Here is a 27283-nt window from a genome sequence, read left to right as displayed (position 1 = left end):
CGAATACGATAGTCTCGTGAATACACGAGTCCTTCGGTTTTGGCACTTGCAAGTTCCAATACAAAATAATCCCGAAGGATACCAAGAACTAAGAATCAAACTAAGAACTGGGAGACGCTCCACTTATACTTAACTGAGGTATCGATGACGTCACCAGAAGACTCGTCTATCGTTTTGCTCTACAAATCATCAAGGGTCCAAAACAGGGCGATAGTCAGGGCAGCAGTCCTTCGTGGCTGTCGGGACGCGGGGAACCTCGCAGCAAAGACCTTCGGACCACGTCGACATACAGGGGTCGCTGAAGTGGCTGGCCGTCCTCCGGAATTTTCACACGAAGCTCCTCACGAACCTCTGGCTTGGACCGGTACCGCTGATACCGCCCCACGTTGGGCGCCAAACTGGAGTACCGGGTTTTTATGGACCCGGCGGTGCCAGGGGACACACCTGAAAACTCTGAGTTCTTCCTGTTTCCGACCACAGAAACACGAGTCTTCTAGGTGAAGTCAAAGATTGTATTTATTGGCTGCAACCAGTTACAGGTATCCTAGAAGTACAACAGCATGTAGGTTCTCAGGAGACTGCTCAAAGATACAAAGCCAGTCTTCTTATTTATACGAAATATTATGCTTTAGGCTCAAATTCCCTATTTTACAATCGGTTATTCACATACTTTCCTACAAAGAAAGAACAGAATCATGATGACAAGCCCACATTCTGATAATTCCAACCCATGATCAATTACCCGGCGATGTCCAGTATTTCCATCAGATATCGGCGGACCCCCAATAAAACAGGGAACCTCCTCCTCGTAAAGTAAGTCATAAAGCAAGAAACACGGACAGGTGTGCTTAAGATTAGGCGTGGTTTGCGTGCGATGAAAGGTTTATTATGTGTTGTGTCCTGATACGAATCTAGCTCGGCCACTGGGAAAAGGACCTGGCTGAACAGGTTTGGCTTCGGGCAGTGGAGTCAGCTTGCCCAGGTCACAGAGGAGTCAGCTACGGTGTACGTGTCCTTTGGACTGGGTTCTGGCTTCTAGCTATTTGGCTATGTGAGGGCGATCGCAAAATGGATGGCGTTCACAAAATGGAACCCGAGGGTTCGGAACGGAAATGCTAAATTCAAGGTGATTTCGTTACTCGATCGTGACGAAAATGCTTGTGCATAGTATACTTGTCATTTCCGGTCTGCTGATACCAAAATCGTTTCGATACGATGAGGTTTATGACACTGGTTCAGAATTTCAGTACCACAGGCGTGCTCATGATCTGCTCCTCGCAGCTCTCTACTTTGTTACAATGTATTGGGACTGGACACACCACAGGCATCACTGAGGAGTCCCTACCCAATGGCTTGGCTACTTAGATACTTAAAATATAAATGTGAAGCCTTGAGACATTTTAATAAGTGGGGGTTGAGTCACGGGGTCCGTCCTGCAGTGCTGCCGGCCCGAGCTACCCGCAGCATTGCGAGTGCGTGGCATTTCAGGAAGTGTTCACTGACACCTGTCAGTGTGTTGGGCAAATTAATGGTAGCTCAGGTCCTCTTTGTCGCTCGCACCATGGCATAGTGGATGAGGATCGATACCCGGGCCCAGAGTAGGCCACGCTTGACTTGCCATTTTGGTGAAGCTGGTCAGCATTGCCGTATGCTCCCCAGCCCAGCGGTATGGTTTCCGTGAGTTACCATGTCACACACAGGCTAAGCCCACCAGCGCCAGCAATAGAGCTGATGCCAGTCCGAGTCAGCAGCCTGTCCCCCTGCCAGAGTGAATACTGTCACCACAACAAACACAAAGGAATAGGAAAGTGGATAATAAAAGTTGGCACGCGATCAGTGAGAAAAAACTGCCCTCACTCACAAAATTGTGACATGCTTCATCATTGGGCTTGCTTATTAACAACCTTGTGTTCCATGATGCCACCTTGCCCCATGAGCATCTATCTGTGAATAAAACGAAATAACATATGAGAAATACAAACAAATGAACATGCTGTGTGGCTATAGAAAAGACTTGATGAAGGAAAACATAGGAGAGACACAAGTTAATGCGAACCTTAGTTGTAACCACACAGAAGTACCATTAGATGCCAGAATTCCAATACAAAGTTTACTACACACTACCTAGAGGAACACCACACAGTAAATGACCTATCCTGGACGGTTCAGGACTAACCCAGAAACAGACCACCTACAGGAGATAAAAAGAGATTACTCCTGATGAGGGAACAGAAGTGGGTGTACAGAATAAAAAGCCATGTGTTGGGATTGAATGATGATATCACTTGGAACACCCTGAATATATAAAGTTGACAACTATATAGATTCCAGTTTTGATTAGTGGGCCCCTTGCCCCATGAGCATCTATCTGTGAATAAAACTAAATAAAGTATAAGAAATACAAATAACTGAACATGCTAGGCGGCTATAGAAAAAACTTGATGAAGGAAAACGTAGGAGAGATACGCGTTAATGCGAACCTTAGGTGTAACAAGGTACCCTACATTTAACATTATCTATGTATTATATCGGTTTAAACATGTATAGGAATTACCCCCTTGTTAGTTCGACTAATAGACTTAATTACACATCAGGTACTGTTCTTATAATTTATAACACTACAATGGGTCACCCCCAGCCAGAAACAACATTCCTCCCGAAGGGAATCTGTATATTACATTCACGCTTCCAGCTGATCATAATTTATCGGCAATGAGCTGGGGTACATATATGTTTATATATCGCCATGCAATCTTGAGTAATAGACAAGCATTCAATAAAGTTATCTTTCCAACAACCTGTAAAAAAAAATCACAGTATAGATCTGAAGATCGGACGCATAACGCCATAAACGTTGAGATCATTTGACGCCTACGTCCCCCACGTGACCAGAACTTCTCCCGTCCTAGGGTAGGAAGAGGACAGCAACTCGCCACCTACATGGAAAGAGTTGGAGAATGTCCAGGAAGTGTACCCACCTTGACGAAGTAAGGAGCTAGGGGTAGGATTCTGTGGGATGGAACATCTACAAGATGTGGACATAGATTACGGTACTGGGTGTGCAGATACACAGACAAAGTAAATACGTGATATTAATTATGACTATGTGTGGTAGTATACACATGTATATCATGAACTGGAGCATTTCCAATGTAATCTAGGCATTTTTTCAGCAACATGACCCTTACGACTGTGTGAAATGACACTATGAGTTGCTTCCGAATTAATTTATTTTCCACATTTAAACTGGGTGTGCAGTTACACCGACAAAGTATAAAAGTGATTGCTTACTTTAATTTTGACTAAGTATGGTGGTATACACATTTATATTGTGAACTGTAGCATTTCCACTCTAATTCAGGCCGCATGGTGAAACCCAGTAAGTGAGATTTTCTTGCTCAGCGTTAGTGGGTGCATTTGATTGAAAAAGATTTTGGTGATGGTAAAAGCATTTTCCTGAGTGTTATGTGGTGCGGACACTGTTCCACGATGAATGTTTAGACCGATTTGGACGCGATGCTTGAAATAATATTCCAGTAGGGTACTGTGAGCTTTGAGGGAAGAAGCACACAGGGGTTTGGATTTTCCACTCCCTTATACTTTGTGGAGGATCAAATGGTAATCTAGTAATAATTCCCTCCCCTCCGTGTGCTTTTACTACAGATTACGAAGTGTGCTTGAAATAGGGAACCCCATGTTGGAAGGAATGCATTCCATGGATACCTAAACCAGGATCAGAGGGTACTACGCTTTGGGATCTGGAGTGTCCTGATGAATGCCGGAGTGACCTGACAGTGTGGGCACGATTTAAATGGCAGAAAAATGTAGACGCCTTGGCAGTAAGGAGGGGTGAAGGAATCTTAATCTTCTCCTGTAACCACCATCCTTCACATTTTAAAAACTAGCCAGATGACCAAGGAATAAAGTTTCGAGTGGGTACACATCCGAGCTAGTTTTAACTTTCACTAGCTGCACTTTTCTTCGGTGAGCCCAAATTTTCATTGTTTTCCCCTCCCCTTTGCTCCTCACCAGGCTTTGGTGTGCGCAGGGGTGTTAGTAACCAACCCAATGATGAAGCATGTCACAATTTTGTGAGTGAGCAGCTTTTTCTCTACCTGAGCACGTGCCACCTTTTATTATCCACTTCCCCACTCCTTTGTGCGTGTTACAGTCATAAATTGGGGAGGTCGGAATAGGGATGTCACCTCTCCCCCCTTCAGGTTGTGTTAAAGTGAGTGCTGTCACCATCAGTGTGTGTACAGTGGCACATGACCATGAATCATGCAGGGGTGGTGCTGGTTGCACCACAGGCCCGGGAGTCCACGGTGAGTTGTTGCAGGCTGGCCATGCAGTGAGTCCGTCTGTTGCAGCAGCGCCAGTGTTCCGTTGTAGAAGTAAGTACCTGAGAGCGAGCTAGCATTCCTTCCTCTTCATGTAAACTTGTGCCATATCTGTTATTTGCTTTTAAAAGACTATACATACATAGCTACCAAGGTTTCAGGTTGCTATATGTGACATATTTCATATTTTCTGTGTAATTATGAGTGACATTTCAATGACTATGAGTGACACTATCTCTGTCACCACTGACCAGAGTCATCCGACGTCACCGCCGCAGCCAAAGACACTTCTGATGCAGATAGACAAAAAATAAGCATTTGAACGTGGTATTTCTTGAGACCAGTTGTGAGTAGCCCCATAACTTGTCCAATTTCTCCTCAGTGAATTGTTTCCTCCTATGATCTGCATTTGAATCAACTGGTATAATTCGGTCACAGCCTTACATCCAATGACCATCCTACAAGTGGGCTTACTGGTGGGATTTTAGTAGGGTATTTGTCACACATTAAATAAAGGCATTTTTTGCTCAAAAAATCATTAGTATTCCACCAGAATCAGAACTGTCGATATGTATGTTTCTTTTCATTGGACAGCGCATTCTGCCATGTCGTCTTCCGTTAATTTCGACCTTCCTTGAAGCATTCCATGGTACTTGTGTGTCCTTCCACTGTTTGGGTTGTGGAATCTACTTTTCCCTGCTCCCTTGATGTCTGCTTACAAACACTTTTAGCCTCACAGGGATACTCTGTGTGAATGTATTTAGTTACCAGAGACTTTATTTCTCTTTTTAATAATTCATTTTATAGTTTTCTTTCAATGATATTCATGCATATATTTTAATCTTGCCTTGAAACTAGCCCTTAGCAGATACACATCCAGACCGCATATTTTAAATACTTTGCTCAACATTCTTTGTTTAAGTCTTAATTTCAATCAGACGTACACTTTAAACTCTACCTGTGACTGTATGTCATTGACAGATGCACATCCTGGACGCATACATTTCTGTCAACCATTTAAAATAAATGTTCATATTATATATTTTTACGGACTTGAATTGCAACAGATTTTTACTTTTAAATATATCTACTTACACAGCTAACCAGACTAATAATGCTACATCTTACCCCAACAACCATACTACCAACCTGCAGTAAGAAAATAAAGAGCTATGACGCAGCCAGTGCTTGCCACGTCAGAGCTCTTTTTTTCCTAACTGTACTATTTGGTTTCGTTTTTCATGAAATCGGTTGATGTTTTCACACTTTCGAGACAACAGTGTTGCGTAATAAAAGTGTTTTTCATAAACTGATATATGGTTTCTTTGCTGCTATATGATAACTTAAGGTTGTTTGACAAACTAAATATATTTTCAAAAGCTCACAAAGTATTGCAATCTGTTCTTTCACAAACTTTTCCTTTCATTATTTTAACTGACCTTACTGCTGCAAAGAAGCAGAAATATAAGTAAGGGCACTCGTGAGAGGCCCAGGCGGTGAGCGGGCTTGAGCCAGTTTTATGAAACTGAACAGAAGTCAACTAGTTGTGCAGACAGTCCATGACTGCAGAGCTCTGAGCTGTGTAACGTTCACAATTGCTTTAGGATCTCCCAGCTGTGAAGTTACTTTGTGCAGCTGCCTGCATACAGGGAAATGCAGAGCAGCCTCTCAGTTGAACTAACACTTACAGGCGGAATGAAGAAGTGGATTTGGCATCCCGTGCTGCAGGAGACAGTACGGGCTACAAAGCAGGTTGAAGATGCACTCCCTCCTCGAGCAGACAACAGGTCTCCTGGGATTTGTAATCACTTTACCAGGCAGCTACAGTGGTTTGGCATCCTGCGCTGTGGGACATAGTCCAGCGCTATGTAGCGCGTTGAAGATATGGTCCCTTCTCCTCCCCCAGCAGACAACAGCTCTCCTGGGATTTGTACCCTTTACCAAACAGCTGCAGTGGTGTGGCGTCCAGCGCTGCATTTTTTAGTCCGGCCCTATATAGCGTGTAGAAGATGTGACCCATCTTCCTCCGACAGCAGACAAACAGTTCTCCTGGGACTAACAGTCCCTTTAGCAGGCAGTCTGTTGACAGTGTGCATGGCTCTTTGTTGATAATTAATGCTTGCCACAGTGGGGTGCTCTCCAGACCAGGCCGAATGGTGCTTTACGGGTGGTCAGTCACAGCTCCGATTCTGTGCTTTCCTGTCTCCTCTGATTCCGTACTCTTGCATGGACACATACTGACTGGGTTACTACTTTGTCCCTTTACCGTAGGAGAGCAGAGCCACAGACAGCAGAGACCCTAGAGACTGCCTGTGCCTAGGGGCGATAGCCAGGGTAAGGTGTCAAGCACAGGAAATACATGTCTATAAGAAACACTTTGCTTTGGGGGGTGTTCTGACCACTGGTCCAAGGGTTCCTTTGCTATCAGTCCACTCTCTCAAACTCAGAAGCCTTTTTCAGCACCTTATGTACTACAGCTGCCTCCAGGCCTCCTTCCTGTCTCTCTTTTCCCACAATGTAGGATACAGACTTGGTATACATAATAACCTACCAAGTGTCTTTTCAGACACTGAAAGTCTCAGTCTTATTAAAGACAGCATTACTATTCCACTAACGTGACTTATAGTGGTAATGCTGTCCTTGTTGTTCAGAAATAAAGACTTGATAATAATTCTGTGTTCGTCGGAAGACTGTGGACGTTATCCTGACAATAAATGCGTACATTAAATAAAGGTATACTTATCTACACTAATCGTAGGCTGAGACATAATGCAATAATTAATTATACACAATATAAGTTTGAGACTCTTACATTAATTCAGCACAAGTCCGTCTCCAATAAGAGTAGGAGTATTGTCAATTAAAATAACCTATAAGAAACAGGTATAGGATTTTTCTTTTAGCAGAGTTTACATTTTTTCTCTAGAAGTTAGGAGTAGGAATTCAGAAAACTCCCAAAATCTTCTATCACTGAATTCTTTATTATTTCAATCTTTAAAAAAGCCTCAGCCAACGCGCTTCGTTCCACTGGAACTTCGTTAGGGCTCGATAATCACTTGAAGTTTAGTACATGAGATCCCAGGTCAGTCTTTTTCTGAGTTCCCGATACAATAGGTCGCATCTTCAGGTTGAGATTGAATGGTCACATGACTGGGGGGCCGTCCGGGTGTACACATCTTTGGGGATTATAAATACTTCTACTCTTATTGAAGACGGACCTTATTTACTATTTTCTTGAGGGCTTACTATTGCTCTTGGAGGACCACGGGCCGAATTGAACACTACAGCCCATCAGAGTCTTTTTCTTGAATTATAACACCTCATCAGTTCTCACAAGATTGCCAAAGGTCTATGTGCGAGAACTTGTGGTACCTATGATACGTGCTGATGAAATAGATTCAACCTTCCTTGTTTACCAGTAACAAGACTTGAGAGAATATGAATATGTATGGTCTAATCTGACCTTGGATCTCATGTACTAAACTTCAAGTGATTATCGAGCCCTGACTAAGTTCCAGTGGAACGAAACGCGTTGGCTGAGGCTTTTTTAAAGATTGAAATAATAAAGAATTCAGTGATCGAAGATTTTGGGAGTTTTCTGAATTTTGCGTCTTGGTGCACCGTCCTTTTTGGAAAACGTCTGGTATCTGTTGATCAGTGGAGCATATGTGTGGCAAGCTCCGGACGTGCTTTGCACATAACAAGGACTCATTTGGTGACTGTAAAATTGAGGTGCCTAATCAGGGTCAGCCACACGGTTTGTTTTTTGAGGAGTAGGAATTCTTATTCATTCATAAATTCTTTATTTCGGCTAGTTTCGCCATAAATGAGTACAAGATAAAAACATTGATTAAAAGGAGATTATGCATAGAGTTCATTTAAGTTGGTAAAATAAGTTATAAATTTCATACAACGTATAATGCACGTATTCACAGTACAATAATCTTATAAATATTTAGTCATTAACATTCATTTGCGGTTAAGTGCCGTCGCTTAAACCACATGGCTAACAAGTACTTAGAAAGTGCAAATACAATGTGTCCAGAAGTATTCGTTTTAAGAATTCTAAAAGCATATATACAATGTAGAAAACCCATATTTTTACATAAAGGTACTAGCCAATGCTTCTTGGATTTACTGTACGCTGGACAAAAGAAGAGGACGTGGAGTTCATCCTCTACGTCACAGCTACATCCTGGGCAAGACTTATTTATAGAGGCTGACCATTTGCTTGTAAAAGCTCTTAAGGGTAAAGTACCATATCTCCATTGTTTAAAAGTTTCCTGGCTAAAATCGGATAAACAACATCCATAAAATCCTCAAAAAAGTAGGAAACCTTGAATAATAAAAGGAATTGGTCAAAGTGCCAGCATGGGAGTCGTACAAATGGAAAGGGGCGACCACTCGGTCCCCCCGAACGTATGGCGGAGTACCACGATCCCCCCGGGAAGCCATCTTGGGCGGGAAGCGAGTCTCGGCTGGTATGCCCGAAGCGGCGTAGCCGGGGCGTGCTTTTTCCCGCCCTAGAGTGGGCTAGCCTAGACACTGACGCGGCTGGCCACGCCCTTGGGGCAGGCAGGGGCGGGTTTCCGCCCGCCCTGAAGACGGATAAAAGGAGACGCAAGACCAGAAGGCATCCTCTTGTTCCTGTGCTCTGAAGCTGCACCTCCTCGCTGCACGTGAGCTCGAGACGGAACGAAGAGCCAATTTTGAGCGTGGTAATCTTTCTTTTTGTCTTACAGATACTCTGTCGGAGAAATGCCCAAGAAAGGCGGGAAGAGAATGACGACTGAGCAGATGCTTCGGGTTCTCATGAAGGAGATGACCGAGCTGAAGAAGCGGGTGGCGGAGAGAGAGGGGGAAGGGGGGCCGGAACGTCCCTCGGTCGGAGCAGCTCCAGGAGGAAAAGCCAAGAGGCCAAGGAGGGGGGCAGCTGGGGGAGACGTCCCGGTTCCCTGTACCCCGCTCGAAGCGCCAACCCCGGTGCCGGTAGAGGGGAATCCGATTCCCGTTGTGGTCACCCCTGTGTCCAAGGAAGATATGCCGCCCGAGCTGGCAGCACAACTAGCAGCATGGTTGGGCGAAGGTAGCGAGGGCGCCACGGCTGTCGACGCGCAGGCACTGATGAAGCAACTGCGTGAGAAACGGGAGGCGGCCAAGGTGTCCGCGCCGGCTGCAGTAGTAGACAAGCCACAAGGGACGATTACGACCGCAGAGGCAGCGTCCGGTTCAGGTAAGCGGCCATTGCCGATTGCGAGGGACGAGTCAGCACCCTCTCGTAGGGAAAAGTTGGGTCAACATGTGCCCTTGGCTATTAAAGAGAAGATTTGGGCAGGGGAGTATGTGAACATCTTCTCGTTGCTTACTGATCACTATGAGGTGGAGCATGTTAAGGGCCAGAAAGACCTCATGCATCCGAGTGTTTGGCGCGCAAAAATGGCCGCCTTTAAAGTAAATGAAAACATTGGCAATTGGGGCAAAGCATGGGGGGTTTTTACGTCGATCTTGGGGGAACGAAGGCCCGAGTTGCTTCCCGAGTTGCCGACTTATCAGTCACGAATCATGGGGTACTCGACATCACACCAGGGTAACCATTGGTTCTGCTACGACAATCTTTTTAGAAAGGCTAAAGAGCATGATAAAAGCTTAACTTGGGATTGTTATGATTCTTTGTCATGGGATAAAATGAAGGAGACTGGTATGTTGAAAGTGCCATTAGTGGGGAGTAATGTTGGCGAATCCTCCCGCCAGTATGCGGGGACGCCCTTTCGATCAGGTGCGGGTAACGACGATTACTCGAGGACGGCCAGGAATACAGGGAAAAGGGGGTTTTGTTGGAATTTCAACAGAGGTAAATGTACTAGGCCCCAGGGATCGTGCAAATTTAGACACAAATGTAGTGGGTGCGGGTCATCCCATCCTGAGTCCACGTGCAGAGCCAAAACGGGTGATAACGGGGGTAGAGGAGGCGCCAAACAGGTCTAACATAGTCCGAGGGGCGCCTTTACCTACCCCGATTGATACCTTGGCAATGATTCCCTGGCTCAGTGAATACCCGGATCGTACTTCTGCTGGGGTGTTGCGGAACGGGTTTTCTTATGGTTTCCGCATCCCAGTAGGGGACTTTCAGGGTGTGGAGAAATGTAAAAATCAACTTTCGGTCCTGCAGCATGCGACCGTGGTACAGGATAAGATCCGGAAAGAGGTTACTCGAGGTCGGGTCACCGGCCCGTTTAGTGTACCCCCGGTGCATAACTTTGTTTGTTCTCCTTTAGGAGTGGTCCCCAAGAAGGACCCGGGTGAGTTCCGTCTGATACATAATTTATCAGCTCCACGTGGTCTTTCTGTAAACGAAGCGATAGACCCGGAAGTGTGTTCGGTGCGGTACGCATCCTTCGATGAGGCCGTAGCCATTTTGAATCGCCTGGGGCCCGGCGCGCTGATGGCAAAATCAGATATCGAGTCAGCGTTCCGGTTGCTCCCGGTACATCCAGACGATCAGCGTCTCCTGGGTTTCATGTTTCAGGGTCATTATTACATGGATAGGTGTATGCCGATGGGGTGCTCTATATCTTGTGCCTATTTCGAGAAATTCAGTACGTTTCTACAATGGGTCTTCACAAAGAAGACGGGTTTCCAAAATGTAATGCATTACCTCGATGATTTTTTGTTCCTGGGGGCAGCCGGGGATACTGAATGTGGTCAGGCCTTGGCCGAATTTTGTGTGTTAATGAAACAGTTTGGTGTGCCATTGGCACCAGGTAAGACGGTGGGTCCTTCGACCTGCCTCGAGTTTCTGGGGATCGAGTTAGACTCCAGGGAAGGTTGTTTTCGTTTACCAGCCGACAAAGTGTTAAAGTTCAGGGCAGCCCTGCAAATGTGTATAAGTGGATCTAAGGTTACGCTGCATCAATTACAGCAGTTAGTTGGACAGTTGAATTTTGCCCTGAGGGTTATACCAATGGCCCGCCCCTTTTCCCGTTCGATCGCCCAGGCCATGGTCGGCCTGAAGGAGGGCCATCATCGCACGAGGCTATCGGCTGAGGTCCGCCAGGACATGCGTATTTGGTTGGCATTTCTGGCGGATTTCAATGGTCGAGTCGTCTGGAACAAGCCGGCCGTGTCCTCGAAAGAGCTGGGCCTATGGACAGATTCGGCAGGGAGCATAGGTTTTGGTGCCATCTTCGGCACAAGATGGTCGGCACAAAAGTGGCCGGCATGGTGGCATGACAATGGACTGACAAGTAACATTGCTTTCCTGGAACTTTTCCCCATTTTGGTGGCCCTGAGAACTTGGCCCGAAGGGTTCAAAGATCACTCTGTGGTATTTTGATCTGACAATATGACCGTGGTCGAGTGTATCAATAGCCAGGCAGCACGATGCAAATTGATTTTGAGACTGCTCAAAGAAATTGTTTTACTGTGTATGCAACTGAATGTGCTATTCAGAGCAAAACATGTCCCGGGGGTAATGAACCAGGCGGCTGATGCACTGTCTCGTTTTCATATGCAGGCTTTCTCGGGTTTCCTTCCCACAGCGGACCCGGAGCCGGCACCCTTTCCCGAAGCTCTCTGGTCTCTCCGTGCCCCGAACTTCGTCACCTCGTGGGAGAGAGTTTAGCACCAAGGACGAGGAAGGCATATGAAGGGGCGTTCCGGTCCTATTTAGCCTTTTTGGGGACTGATAGAGAGGGGCTTTGGGGCCACGAGGAATGGGTGGTGAATTTTCTGATGTCTTTACATGTAGCTGGGAAATCGGTGGCTACGGCTCAGAGGCATCGGGCTGCCATTTCCTTTGTGGCCAGGGCTCATGGTATCCAGGACCCGACAGCGTCTTTCGTTGTACAGAAAGCGCTACGTGGGTGGCAACGCCTTGAGGGTCGCAGAGTAGATGAGAGGCGCCCGATAGGTTTGGATAGGTTGGCCCAGTTGTTATCCACACTCCCTGCCACATGTTCATCTCAGTTTGAGACAGTGTTGTTCCGAGCCGCTTTTACGCTGGCATTTCATGGGGCGATGCGGGTAAGCGAACTAGTGGCAAGGAACAAACAGGACGTGACAGGGGGTTTGTGCCAGGAGCATGTCCAGATCAGAGGAGAGACAATGACTGTCTCATTTGTCAGGTCCAAGACCGATCAATGTGGAATGGGTGACTGCATAATCATACGCAGGATTCCCGGGTCCTCCATGTGTCCGGTAAAGTGTTTAGAAGACTACCTAGCACGAAGGGTGGCATCATGGGGGGGGACCTTGTTGAGACACGCGGACGCCACCCCACTGACAAAATTTCAGTTTCAGCGGGTGCTTGCGATGTCAATTGCCGCTGCGGGCTTGAACCCGGGCGAGTTTGGGACCCATTCCTTTCGGATAGGGGCTGCTACAGAAGCTACAGCCAGGGGTCTTAATGTGGAACAAGTGAAACGAGTGGGGCGTTGGTCCTCCAATTGTTATAAAAGGTATGTGCGGTTGCACATGTTGTGAAGCTGTAATGATGTACTCATGCTTCTTGTTTTTGTTTGGTTTTCAGTTGCGCAAGCCTACGAGGCGGGGCGGACTATGCAGTCGACCCGACACCGGGCCAGCGGTCAGACATCACCGGCTGTGAAAAAGGAGGTGTGGGTCGTGGGCCACTCATACGTGAGGCGTGCCGCGGACGTATTCAAAGCAGGTGACCTGATTCACGTAGCTGGGGAATACGGGTACAGTGTGTCCTTCTACGGAAGAGGCGGTCTCTGTATTGACCAGTTTCAATCATTCTTCGAGGGTTTGTTAGGGCGGATGAGGTCACCGCCGTCTGTAGTCATAGTACATCTTGGGGGCCACTGGTAGACGACTTCTCCTTGAGGCGATGCTTTCCACTGTAAGTTGGTTAGCGAGGAGAGTTCCAGGGTGCACAATTGCGTGGTCCCATATGATCCCACGAAAGGTGTGGCGGGGGGCTATTTCTGTTCCTGCTTTGAATCATTCTGTTAGAAAGCTTAATAACAAAGTGAGTAGGTTGTTCCGTTCCAAGACATTGCATTCTATTTCGCATGGGTGTATTAATGATGACAGTATGTATTTGGGGGATGGTGTGCATTTGTCTCGGGTGGGGAATGAGTTACTCATAGGAGACTTCTTAGCATGGCTAAAAACGTTATAACATGACCTCTAGGTAGGAGTTTTGTGGGGGGTCCGGATAGCCGGTCAACTATCCGGCCTGTGGCGGTAAGGTCATGATCGGTGAGCACTAATTGGAAGATCCCTATGAATGGGCGTCACCCAACACGGATGGGAGCGCTCGGGGGAGGTGGCCATTGGCCCCTCAACGGGGAGGCGGTCCCTTCTAAGGATGGGTCGCCGAAAGAAAAGGAAAGGCGGTCAAGGCCCCTTCCTGGATAGGAGGGGTTACAGCCCCCTCCTGTGGAATTTCCCGGGGCCAGGACGTCTGCGACGGCAGATGTGGTAAGTTGTGTGGGGTTTGGGGGGGTCGTCTACGCTACCTTCTAGATACCTCACACGAGTCCTCGGACGACCTTTAAGTGGCGTCGAGTTTTATTGGGGCCCCCGTCAAGTCAAGGGAAATTGGTAGTTGCACTTGAGGTACGCCTCTGTGCTGTCGCCCCTCACAAGTGGGGGGGTATTTCTGGTTTAGGGATCTTGACACCGGTTACGACCTTGCCGTTGGCCCTTAAACGTTAGGATGTACAATTTCAAAATTTCAAGTAAATGTTTTGTAGGATGTTAGTTCGGCTAGGAGAACCTCTGTATTAGAGAATCTGTTAAGGTTAGCCAAACATCGCACTGTGGTAATGAAATTGTACATTAATATGAAACTGTTGATTTATGTTTTAATTTTGTTTCATATTTTAATAAATACGGCCGGGAGGGTCACTCCCTCCCTCTTCCAAAAACTTCAGAACTGTTTCCGGTTTCCCTTCCTTTGGGGATTGTGTTGAGAGGGGGTGGCGGGTATCTCAGCCATATGGAAAGGGGCGACCACTCGGTCCCCCCGAACGTATGGCGGAGTACCACGATCCCCCCGGGAAGCCATCTTGGGCGGGAAGCGAGTCTCGGCTGGTATGCCCGAAGCGGCGTAGCCGGGGCGCGCTTTTTCCCGCCCTAGAGTGGGCTGGCCTAGACACTGACGCGGCTGGCCACGCCCTTGGGGCAGGCAGGGGCGGGTTTCCGCCCGCCCTGAAGACGGATAAAAGGAGACGCAAGACCAGAAGGCATCCTCTTGTTCCTGTGCTCTGAAGCTGCACCTCCTCGCTGCACGTGAGCTCGAGACGGAACGAAGAGCCAATTTTGACCCACCCACCAGCCCCTGAGGACAGCCAGTTGTTTTTGAATAAAAATTGATGGATAACTCTAATTTCGTTTACAGGTTGTGGTATTACCGTGATGATTTTGAGGATGTAATAAAGAATGGTCTATTTTGGTTATTGTTTCATGAATAAAGAAATTCTGCTTTAGTGTTCATTGGTAAGCATGCTTTTAATACAGTTGTAGTAGCCAATGTTTTTGTAGTTTAGTAAAGTTAGTTAGCATTGTCGTATTTATTTTGGTCGGGCGGTAAGGTCATGATCGGTGAGCACTAATTGGAAGATCCCTATGAATGGGCGTCACCCAACACGGATGGGAGCGCTCGGGGGAGGTGGCCATTGGCCCCTCAACGGGGAGGCGGTCCCTTCTAAGGATGGGTCGCCGAAAGAAAAGGAAAGGCGGTCAAGGCCCCTTCCTGGATAGGAGGGGTTACAGCCCCCTCCTGTGGAATTTCCCGGGGCCAGGACGTCTGCGACGGCAGATGTGGTAAGTTGTGTGGGGTTTGGGGGGGGTCTACGCTACCTTCTAGATACCTCACACGAGTCCTCGGACGACCTTTAAGTGGCGTCGAGTTTTATTGGGGCCCCCGTCAAGTCAAGGGAAATTGGTAGTTGCACTTGAGGTACGCCTCTGTGCTGTCGCCCCTCACAAGTGGGGGGGGGGTATTTCTGGTTTAGGGATCTTGACACCGGTTACGACCTTGCCGTTGGCCCTTAAACGTTAGGATGTACAATTTCAAAATTTCAAGTAAATGTTTTGTAGGATGTTAGTTCGGCTAGGAGAACCTCTGTATTAGAGAATCTGTTAAGGTTAGCCAAACATCGCACTGTGGTAATGAAATTGTACATTAATATGAAACTGTGGATTTATGTTTTAATTTTGTTTCATATTTTAATAAATACGGCCGGGAGGGTCACTCCCTCCCTCTTCCAAAAACTTCAGAACTGTTTCCGGTTTCCCTTCCTTTGGGGATTGTGTTGAGAGGGGGTGGCGGGTATCTCAGCCATAACAGAATTACGTTTTTTGTCCATAAAAATCCTAGTAAGGGACTGATCCGAAACCTCGCGACAGCCCCTTTCCGGATCATGCCACAGGGCAGGTAATCCCAATTTCTCAAATTCATGTTTAAGGAACATCAACCAGGGGATTTTTGCTGCACTATTATAACTTAGTATTTGCTTAAGCTCTAGCCTATAATTCAGCAGATCTGGCGTTGTCCAGAGCCTGCACCAGAACCTAAGAGGTTTGAGTGCCAGCTCATCTTCTATGGGACTCAGACCTAGATCTAGCCTTAGGGGGAGAAGCGGGGTGCTTTGCGGAAGTGTTAATAACTGTCTGATGAATTTAGTTTCCGTTTTAGGGATTTCAGACCTGCATGAGTGCCCCCATAACTCCCCACCATAGAGAACCGCAGCCCTCGCTTGAGTCTTATAAATCTCCAGTGCGGGGTTCACTGGTTTAAAGGTCGAAGTGTTGGAGACTCTAAGAATGCCCCCCGCCAGCAGGGACAGTTTCATTTGCGATTTTACTTGTTGGGGTCCCCAGGACAAATTTTCATGCAGTGTAACCCCTAAGTACTGGAAAGTCGTAACCCTTTCCAATCCCGCAGACCCCAGAATAGGATTAGGACCGGAGGATGCCGGAGGATTAAATATCATAAATTTTGTTTTGTCAACATTTATCTCCAATCCACGGCATTGACAGAAATCCCCAAAGCCGTCCAATATTCGTTGTATCCCCATAGGGGACTTGGAAAGCAGGAGGGTGTCATCAGCAAACATAATCGCCGGCACCCTCCTGCCTGCCAACCTTGGCGCATCATTATTAGGGACATCATCCAGATGTGAGATTATGCCATTTACATAGAGGCTAAACAGGGTTGGTGCCAAAACGCTCCCCTGCCTCACCCCCCTGCCAACTGGGAACCTAGATGACAGCGCCCCATTCCTCCCACATCTTACCTGTGCATAGTTCCCCGTATGTAACCTCATCAATACATTCAGGAGTTGGGACGGAGTCCGTGTCTGCCCACAGGAGCGGGCAGATCAGAATGACGGGCCGGCTCCCGCGGCAGCACGCAAGCGTGCAGGCCAGATGGGAAGTCAGCAAGAGCAGCTGGTGGTGGGCACCAGAGCTGCTCTCCAACTTACCTGGATGCAGGGTGCCCGTGTGGGAGTGGGCCCCCGAGAAAGTGGAAACGGGGCATGAGGCCACCATCGGAGTCTGTGTGGCTCTCCCCGGAGCAGCAGGAGAGCCGCTGCTCAGATATGCATGTGATGGGGTGGAAAGCATCCCATATAGCCTTGCAGGGCCTGGCAAGGCCTGAAGTGAAAACCTGCTAGTTTTCAGTGCATGGTGGCACCAGAAAGATGGGGTCATCACTATTTGTTGGCAAAGGTGCAGGGGGAGCTGCAGAAGCAACGCAGCCTCCCCCAGCACAAAAGTAGAACGTCTCCACCCTCAGTCTTTGGGGATTGAAGGAAAGAACCCCTCAAGGGTTATTCATGTTTAATAAAGCCTCCTAATGCTGGAACTTTTGTTCTGCAGCTGGGAGCAGATGCTTATGACTACACAGAGGAGTGAAAGGCTAAACATGGATTGTCTTTGTGGAGACATCCCCTAGAGGTGTAAAGGTGCAATTGCACAAGTGGTGCATTTACATAATGTAGTTTCTTTTGGGGATGGGAAGTCACATGCAATATGCGAAATGATAAGTAAATTGGAAGTATTTTGCCATGCATTCTTGCCATGGTGCCTGGTTGTAATAGTATAATCAAGTGATTATAAATATGATGCCTTTTAGGGGCTGTGATTGACTTGCATTGATCATGTTACCAAATATGATATGTACCTGTCATTCCAAGTGATGCTTAGGCATGTATTCTTGCTAATGCATTAGTTCAACAACCAGACTGTCAGCCACTGTGATTTAAATATGTATACTGTATGGTCAGTACGAGATGCTCCTCTGAAGGCCCAGGGATAGCCAGGTTGGTGGAGATTGCTAAATATGGTGGACGGTGGTCCAACGGGGTAGTGGAAGTTGTTACGCTTGCTCCTCTGGGCTACCTGTCAAACTATAAATGAGGGGGACAGTCTTCAAATGTAACTCAAAATAGACGGGCTGGATTCAGGGTGTGGTGGACAGGGCACTCTATCAAAAACACAACTAAGCATTATATCAGCCAAACCAATGGTCAACCCACCAGCCCTGTTTAGAGGTGGACGGATTGTCAACCTTTAATCAGAAATCGCATTGGGTCTGTCGATGCAAAACTTCTTCCGAAGGAGAAAGGGCTTTCGAAGAAAACCCATCAGACATTAGATACAGAACCTTAAAAATGTTTTTTAAATGTATTTGACAAATTCATGTTTAAAGCCCTTGTATGGCATACTGCTTTCAAATACTAAACATTCTGTGGTATTTTTATGGATTATTAACAAGAGTAGTGCCAGGATACAGACATATTTTCAGCACCTCTCACTCTGAGAGAAGGCACACTGGCGAGAATAGTCCCCGCTAATACCATCTGCGGCAGACTCCTGCTGAAAGCAGTCGTGCTATTGAGACTAGGCCCCTCTAATGCCACCTGCGGCAGACTCCTGCTGAAAGCAGTCATGCTATTGAGACTAGGCCCCTCTAATGCCACGTGCGGCGGACTCCTGCTGAAAGCAGTCACGCTATCGAAATCAGTTGACCACTCTAGAGCCAAATAAACTAGGCTCTTTGCTGACACCACAAATTATCTTTATAGTTTAGGAACTAAATCACATTTAAGATTTCCTATACAATCAACAGTCAAATACCATGTATTAAAATAAATGTGTTGTTTTATTACATATCAAAAAACATACATTTCTTAGTAATAAGTAAAATCTAGTCATGATTGTGTACATTTCATAGCATCATGATTGTTCTTGCTGTATCATAATTTAGTTCATGTAAATGTTAAAGTAAATCCTGGTACACACCTCTGTAGTGTGGTTTCAAAAAGGCTCTTGGATGTCCATACATGGGTGGTGTTTGGATGTTTGGTTATGTATCAGTAAATCAGATCTATAAATTACTGGGTTTCAAATGTATTATGCCACTAATGGCCGTACAAACCCCTTGTTCCTGAATATAAATTGTTCAGATTAGAGCTTGTTGCTGTTGACGTGAATGTAAAGTGAATTTGACCCTGGAGCAAACCCCTGGTGCGTGTTATGTATAGGATGGGTGTGCTGAAGAGCAGTCTGTTGCTGTTCCTCAATGGCTGGGTGGTGGTGGTGATGATGATGGTCGGCAGCAGGAAGAACTTCCCAGACTCAGCACTTTGTTAAAATGAACTGTTATGTTATGTTATGTTAACTGTTTTTGTACCGCGCACAGCTGCCCCAGCAAAGGGGCGTCCTGGCGCCAAAAGAAGGTATACACAACACCGCAATAAAGACGCTGAATCAGAGATTTTTATTCAAAAGAAAGGTTTTAATGGCACGTCTGAACTGGAGTAAGTCGTCCAGTGCCCGCATTTCAGCAGGAAGAGAGTTCCACAGTTTTGCGGCCACTACTCGAAAGGAGCGGCCGCCAGTCCTACTCAACAAGAAACGTGGGACAACAGACAGGTTCTGACCCATCGATCTCAGGGATCGAGAGGGGACATAAGGGGTCAGTAAGTTCATCAGTATAGAGGGGGCCGTGCCTTTTAAAATTTTAAAAGCCAAGCAAAGCACCTTAAACTCGATCCTCCGAGCAACAGGCAGCCAGTGAAGCGCTTGCAGTGTTCTTGAAACCGAACAACGCCTAGGCAGTCCTACCACCGCTCTGGCTGCGGCGTTCATTGTAAAGCATTAGTTTCTACTATCTTTGGCTACTGAAGATGTATCTTTTCTTCTGATGTGCATATTATATCGGTGAACTCCTTCCTCTACACAAGGCTGGGCTATCAGAGCACTGTATTTGGCAGCTCCAGCAATACAAAAGCACCTTACAGATGATTCAGAATGCTACGATCTATCTTATTTGAGGTCTGAGAATGTCCCAACTGCATTACAAAGTTTCACTGTTCGCTCATGAGGCAGCACATACTTTTTATATCCATTCATTCACCGGCAGTTTATAAAACGAGGGTATCTTTTTGCTTGGTATGTTATGTTAAGGGGTTTTATAAAGCATGAAGTTGCCCCAACAACGGGCATAACAGCGCTAAAATGTCACTGCCATAAGCAAGCCATGAAAACCTAGGAGGCAACTATGCAGGGAAGAGGTGAGTTTTGATGTTTTACGGAAAAGAGAATGTTTATGAATGTTTCTAATATGTGCACGGAGGGAGTTCCAAAGCTTAATTGAGGAACAACCGCTAGATACTGGTCCTTGGAGCGCAGCTGACAGGTAGGTCTATAGGATGCCATGAGGGTAGCCAGATAGCAGGAGATTGGAGAATCATGATTCTGTGGGCAATACAGAGAGTCTCGGATGCATTTCTCCACCGGCAGCAAATGTAGTTTGCGGATGGAATTAGCGATGGAGCAGATTCTCGGCTGACAAAGGAGGGCCCGGGCTGCTACATTTTGTGCCTTTTGTAAACACAGTATCTCTGCCCTATTGGTCCCGATATATAGGGAGATCGCATAGTTCAGTCTAGAGAGTACTGTGGCCTGAATGATTACCTGATGGATGGTAGGGTCGAAGAAACCCAGCAAAGAAACAAACTCCGGCTACTACCTTAGTCTGGGTTTGAAAAGAAGGTCTATCCAGACTCCTAGATTATTTACTGCCGTTTTAAGAGCCGGCGGAGGGCCCAAAGAGGACGGCTACCAGAGGTCACTCCACAGATGGATATCTTTGCCCACCACCAAGAGCTCCAATTTGTTGCCATTGAGCTGAAGACAATTGGCCGTTATCCAATCTGCACTAGCTGCCCAGAGTCGTCAGATAATGCCACTACCAGCTGTGAGTCATCCCCGTAAGATACCACAGCTAATCCTTTGCTCCTGGCCACTGTTGCCAGAGATTGGATATAGATGTTAAAAAGAGTTGGCTTAAAGCTTGTAAATGAAAACCTGAATATCATTTGTATCAAAACTCAGTATCTTTTGTGTTCCTTTACTTATGAATCCAGATTTCTTTTCCAGTGCAAAGGATCAAGAAATGTAAAGCAGCGAGTCGATATTTCTGGATTCCAAGAGCTGAATTATTTACTGCTCAAGATTCAATCTTTACCTAATCGTGAAGCTTTCAGAAACCTATTAAGAACTAAACTTTTCAAATGCTTTCTCTCTGATCAATAATGTTGCCATCATGCACGGATTTTGTCCTTTCACCAGTTAGGTGTTGGTTGGGTAAATAAGAAAGGTCTAAAATATATTCATATACAATTATTCTGGCAGTGAATCATTTACAGTCAGTGGTGAGCCAGCAAATTTCCCAAGGCTCCAGCTTGATATTGGACACCTCTGGGGAAGTGCCACTATGGTGGGTGTATTAACAGATGCATGTGATGATCGAAATGAGCATCTTTTGCCCCGCGTCAGGGCTTCGGAAGTAAATGTTGTGTACTGCAAGTACTATTTCTCACAGTTACAGGTCACAATTTACTTTTACTTCTTCTGCCTTTGAACGTTGTTCTCTAGCAGCTGTCATTGAACCGGTTGTTGCACAAAAGGACCAAACACCAAAACCAGCTAGAAATATTCTCCAGTCTGTGCTTGTTAAACTTGTTCAAGTGTGTTGTGTTTATAGGTTTTATCACTAATCCCTGAAGTTTGTTGAAAATCCTTCCCACAACTACTTCCAAATCCACTGCAATGGTATAGTTTCTCCCCTGTATGTGTTTGCTGATGTCTTCGTAGAATTGATAATCGACTAAAGCACTTTGCACATTCACCTCACTTGAATGGCTTTTCCCCAGTGTGTGTTCGCTGATGTGCTTGGAGATGTGATAACTGACTGAAGCTCTTCACACATTCACTGCACTGAAACGGTTTTTCCCCTGTGTGTGTTCGCTGATGTCTCCTAAGATGTGAGGAATCAGTAAAACTACTTCCACATTCACTGCACTTGCATGGTTTTTTCCCAGTGTGTGTTTGCTGATGTCTCCTGAGATTTGAGGAATCAGTAAAACTACTTCCACATTCACTGCACTTGTATGGTTTTTCCCCAGTGTGTGTTCGCTGGTGGCTCCGGAGGGTTGATAAATGACTGAATTTCTTCACACATTCAGTGCAATGGTATGGTTTTTCCCCTGTGTGTGTACGCTGGTGGCTCCGGAGGGTTGATAACTGACTGAATTTCTTCACACATTCATTGCAATGGTATAGTTTTTCCGCAGTGTGTGTTCGGTTATGTTTTTGTAGGTCTAATAAGCGACTGAAGCTCTTCACACATTCACTGCACTGGAATGGTTTTCCCACTGTGTGTGTTAGGTGATGAATCCTGAGATTTGAGGAATCACTAAAACTACTTCCACAATCATTGCAATGGTATGGTTTTTCCCCAGTGTGTGTTCGGTGATGTGATTGGAGATGTGATAACCGACTGAAGCTCTTCACACATTCACTGCAGTGGAATGGCTTTTCCCCTGTGTGTGTTCGGTGATGAATCCTGAGATTTGAGGAATCACTAAAACTACTTCCACATTCATTGCAATGGTATGGTTTTTCCCCAGTGTGTGCTCGCTGATGTCGTTTGAGTTGTGATGAACGACTGAAGCACTTCACACATTCAGTGCAATGGTATGGTTTTTCTCCTGTGTGTGTTCGCTGATGTCTTTGAAGAATTGAAGACTGACTGAAGCACTTCACACATTCAGTGCAATGGTATGGTTTTTCCTCTGTGTGAGTTCGCTGATTATCTTTTAGGAGTGCTAACTGACTAAAGTTCTTCATACATTCATTGCAATTGCACGTTGCTTCTCCTGTGTGTGTTTGCTGATGGCTCTTTAGTAGTGATGACAAACTAAAGCTTTTGCTGCATGTGTATGATTTTCCTTTCTTGGGTAGTGTCTCTTGGTCGGGTTTATATTTGTCTGCATCCCATGACTGCGTTTCCTGAGGAGCTAACATGGTTGATAAAGCACTTGTGTTATTCTCACATTCCCTGCATGTGTGTGGTATTTTGGATGCTTGATTTCAGATTTCACAATGAAATACAAAACTCACCAACTACATATATTATAATTGTGGCAAGTAAAGCTTCTTTGTAGGTGGGTATGTCTTTAGATTACATAATGGTTTTGCATGTTTACGAGTAAAGATTAGTCTTCCTTCTGGAAGATGCAAATTAGCACAGTCTGTTGTAGATCAATGACACTCTCTTTCTATTACCCTTCAGTTGTCTGGCTCCACTCCATTGTGCTTTTTTCTTGCTCCTTATGTTTGGCCAGAAAGAGATTACAATACACCTAGCACGCTGAATGGTGGTCTGCCATCATTACAGGAAGCAGAGCAAAGCTGGATCCACCTCATACCGAACACATGATCAAAGCTGATGGTGGAGGCCTGTTTATATAGGAGGGGGTTTGTCAGTGTTGTTGCCTTAATTTTCTAGAGGTCATTTCTTAGTCCTGTTGCGTGGAGGTGCACAGCTCAGGCTCTTACATCCACTGAATTGCTCTTGACTGCTTCTTCCAGGATCTATCAGTTTATGTTCAGGTTCCTCAGTCTCTTACTGTGCAGATCTTTTCCTGAATATTGGAGCTCATTTTTTCTAACCTTTTTTTTTAGATTTGCACGATTACTGTCATTATTCACGATCATTTGTGCATTCAAGGCTGGTTTCCTATTGGATGTAAAGAGATTTAAAATCACTAAATGGAAATGTAAGAGAATGTGAATACACAATATTTAACTAGTTGTAAAATACATCTCTTCTTTACCATTTTTTAAAGTTACCAAGGGCTATTTCACCATACACAGATATTTAACTAAATCTTCCATTGAACATGTCACTCTTACCTAATTCAGAAAAGGAGGTGATTTTCAGAGTAACTTAGTACAGAAAGAGCACTCATGGAGCGCCCTCTTGCTAGAGGTACAGCTTTACGAAGACGCACATGGCTAAGATTTCATTTAAACAAGAAGGGATTGTGGAAAAAGAGATGGATCAGGATGTGTTGCTGTCACTTCAGTTTCAGTAAGTGTATAACAGCAGTAACGCTTTCAAGACTACATCACAAAGAAAACTCTTCATGAAGTATATAATAAAGGTAACGCTCTAGGAAGTATATAAGAAATGTAGCTCCATTCACACTCTTCTTGACAATACTTTCCAGTTCACACTGGAGCAGCTGAAGTTCCAACTCCTATCTTTACTTTTCTGTTTGTTAAGTTATCTTTGCCACATTCCTAGGGATGGTTCAAGCATTTGTTGGAAGATTGCAGCATTTATTATAGAGATTCCATCACAGGCAGTAATATACCTGCGATATCTCTGCTGCCAATACATGTCTGCTTTTTGTCTTTTTCTACCTTACCATGGTTTCTGACAATGTTTTGCGTTTGGTGCCAGCATGCTTCTCTGTCGGTGGATGGAGCATTGGCAGAGTGGGACAAGATGTACGTTGCGTGAGGGGGAGTGCAGCATTTACACCCCTGCACATTTCTTACATTCAGCTTTACCATACTCCCTGTTCATCACCTTCCATACTCCCTTATGTCTGTGTACTCGCTCAGCAGGGTTCATTGACAGCTAAAGCAGGGGAGTGACTCGATGCACACAGCAGACATCAGGTAATGGTCTGATAGTCAAATTCCATGGCTGGCAGTACAAGGATCACAAGCGTAATTAGAGAAGCTCGCCCGGGGCGTACAAACGGAGGAGGTGCACAGGTAGATACTTATGAGGTACAAACAGAAGAGGCGAACATGTAGGTACACGCTCCTTTATTTGTGTCTGTTTCAGGCCTTTACTGGGCTGGGAATTGGTGTGCACTGTCTCTTATTTCCTCTTCAGATAATGGCACTTGCTGCAGGGGTGTTACCACTTTGACCCTTTACAAGAGGGGAGCAGAGCCTTAGAATGCACAACACCGGGAGACCTCCTGCCTTGAGGGGAAGGTGTGGGTCTAGGTGTCAGACAATATCAGCAAGGGACATAAAAGGATCCTAAGAAAAACAGCGGCAGAAAGGCGAAATCATCAGCCCAGATGGAGAAGAGCCGGGTCTTCCACTGTTTCCGAATCAGTAAGTGATATTGAATCTTTCTAAGGTTAGGGGGCAAAGAATTCCATCTGGTCAGAGCTAAGACATGAAAGGAGAAACCTCTCATTCTGGCTCTGCTATGATGAGGGATGTGGGCCAGGTTTAGATTAGCGAAGCGCAGTGTAGTGTTCTGGAGGGCATATAAAATTGCATCTAGGCAGCTAGGCTGGGTACTCCTTGGATCTCAGTTTTTTTGGAGTTAAGTTTTAAACAGTTGTCATGCATCCATCTGGGCAGCACTGAGTTAGACTTGGCATCTTTTGGTGTGTTTCCCCCAAGTTTTTGCTTTCTGCCCTCTTGGTTTTGACTTTGTTTTTGCTGGTATAACGTTTCTGCGTGCTTTTCGCACTGCTGGTCAGTAGTAAAGCGCAGGTGGTCCTGTGGTAAATTGTGTTATGATTGGATGTGTGACTTACTTGTCAGTCCCCAGTAACAAGCACTGCGGGTGCCGGGGGTTGTGAGCCCACCGCTACTCGTAGGCCTGCAGCACGGATTGTGCTACTCGCGTACGTAGCCCGAGAAAGGTATAAGTGAAGGAAGTTTGGTAGGCCTGAACTCAGCCTCTAAAGACACAGCCTTTAGCGAGGGTGCCCTTTTCATTCTGAGTTCATAAAGGCCACTTTTAGAAAGTGGGTATTATTTTGCTCGGTCATCCCATGTGCCTCTGCTGGAATGTGGATTGCCTGTCTGGTTTTTGGACGACAGATGGCTAGGGAGCATGGGTCTCCCGATAGTTTAGGTAGGTCAGGAAAAGGCAAAATAGCCCTGAGTTACGACGGGGGAAGAGGGAGGAGATTTCCTTACACCTCAAAGGGCCTGGTCTGCCTCTGACAAAGCCGTCTCCACTCCTGCCAGGAATTCACGCAAGAGAAGGCCCAATTGGTTCTGGCTGGACACCAACACCCGCTGCCTTGCAGGTCAAAGGATTTTTGTGGACAAATCCGGGGTCCCAGACCCCTGAACTTTAGAACTCATTTGGATCAAGAAGACTGCACAGAAGGAGAGCCGAAGAAACTGTGAAAGGACAGACCGCTTTGCTGCGTGCTTTGCTGGGCTGACCTGCAGTGGCTGCTTTTGTCTTGGGCAGTGAAACGCCTGGACTGGATTTCTGCAACCAAATTGGTGAGACTCTCCAAGGGCTTGAGTAGAGCTTGCCCCCTGTTCACGAAGTCCCAGGAACAGCAAAGACTTCATGTTCTTCGACCCGCAGCAATGGGGACTGTGTGTTTTGTGCTGCCACCCAAAGAACGCCACCCGACGACGTCTACCAAGATCCTACTGAACCCGTGTCCTGAAGGCACCGCAAAAGGCACCGTTGCAATGCTGCACCACGACCCTGGTCTCACCGATGATGCCTGCTGACGCCATCACTGAGCCGCTGCTTGCACCGTGACCTCTGGGCACCGCACTCTGCACCGCCTTGCTTCACGCCAAACCTTTGGCACCTCAGAGGGCACTGCCGCCACACCGCACCACAAACCTGGTCTCACCGACGATGCCTGCTGATGCCATCACCAAACCGCTGCTCGCACCTCGACCTTTGGGCCCGCACTCTGCACCACCTCGCTACACGAGGACATCGTGCCCTTCCTGACGCTGCCACTTCCAGCCGAAATCAACACCACTGCCTGCACCGTGGTTTGGGGGCACCACTCGTAAGTTACACGATGCACCACCCTCATCCCACACCGCAGCCTTGGCCTACCGACGCCGGCGCCATCGACTCCAGTTCGTCAGCCGATGACAGTGCTTCAGCAACAGCAATGCCGCAGCTTGCACGATGATCTGCTAGCACCGTGACGAGCACCGCCTATATAATCCACATATAATATATAATCCACATTTGTAAAGCTCATTAGGGTCTCTAGGTGCTGGGGGCTGTCAGGAAGATTAAGTAAGCTATTGCCCAGAGTCACATGGTGCTGGGCTAATCTGTCGCCGGTGCCGGGGATCGAACCATGATCCCCAGATTCCGGAGTCAGTGCCCTAGCCGCGGCGCCACACCTCTTCCTCCGCCTCCATCTTGCACCGCGACCCTGGTCTCACAGACAACACCATCTGAGGCAGCCACCTAGCCGCTGCTCGCTCTGCGACCTGAGGGCACCACACGCTGCCCTGCTGCGCTTCACACGCGGTTGACTTCAAGGGCCCCATCGCCCTGCATCTCTGAAAGGCACTGTTTGAGGGTCTTCCCGACCCCGTACTTGGCCTGCGACCCAGCGGTCAGCCAGAACTGTTTTTGGATTTGTTGTTCATGACGTCGTGATAGCCCCGGATGGAGCTATCGACAACAAGGAACTATTTTTAAAGCATATTTGGATAAGTGGCGATTTTGAAGTATAGTATTGTGGATTTTTATCGTATTTGGTCTTGTCTTAAGTATATAAAAATTGAATATTTTTCTAAACTGGTGTGGTGTCCTTCTGTAGTGCGTACACTGCTTTACCGTTGGTTATGTG

At 46.5% G+C, this 27283-nt stretch overlaps 1 pseudogene; it reads right to left on the bottom strand.

Annotated features, from left to right (window-relative positions):
• The window catches only part of LOC147736810 (uncharacterized), a 108617-nt pseudogene extending 85657 nt beyond the window's left edge, over positions 1-22960 (bottom strand).
• Positions 22961-27283: the final 4323 nt, after the last annotated feature.

The sequence above is a fragment of the Lissotriton vulgaris genome, chromosome 1_2, assembly GCF_964263255.1.
Source record: "Lissotriton vulgaris chromosome 1_2, aLisVul1.2, whole genome shotgun sequence".
In the NCBI taxonomy this organism is placed as follows: domain Eukaryota; kingdom Metazoa; phylum Chordata; class Amphibia; order Caudata; family Salamandridae; genus Lissotriton; species Lissotriton vulgaris.
Note: the sequence above shows the minus strand (reverse complement) of the source record. Positions and strands in the feature narration are given on the sequence as shown.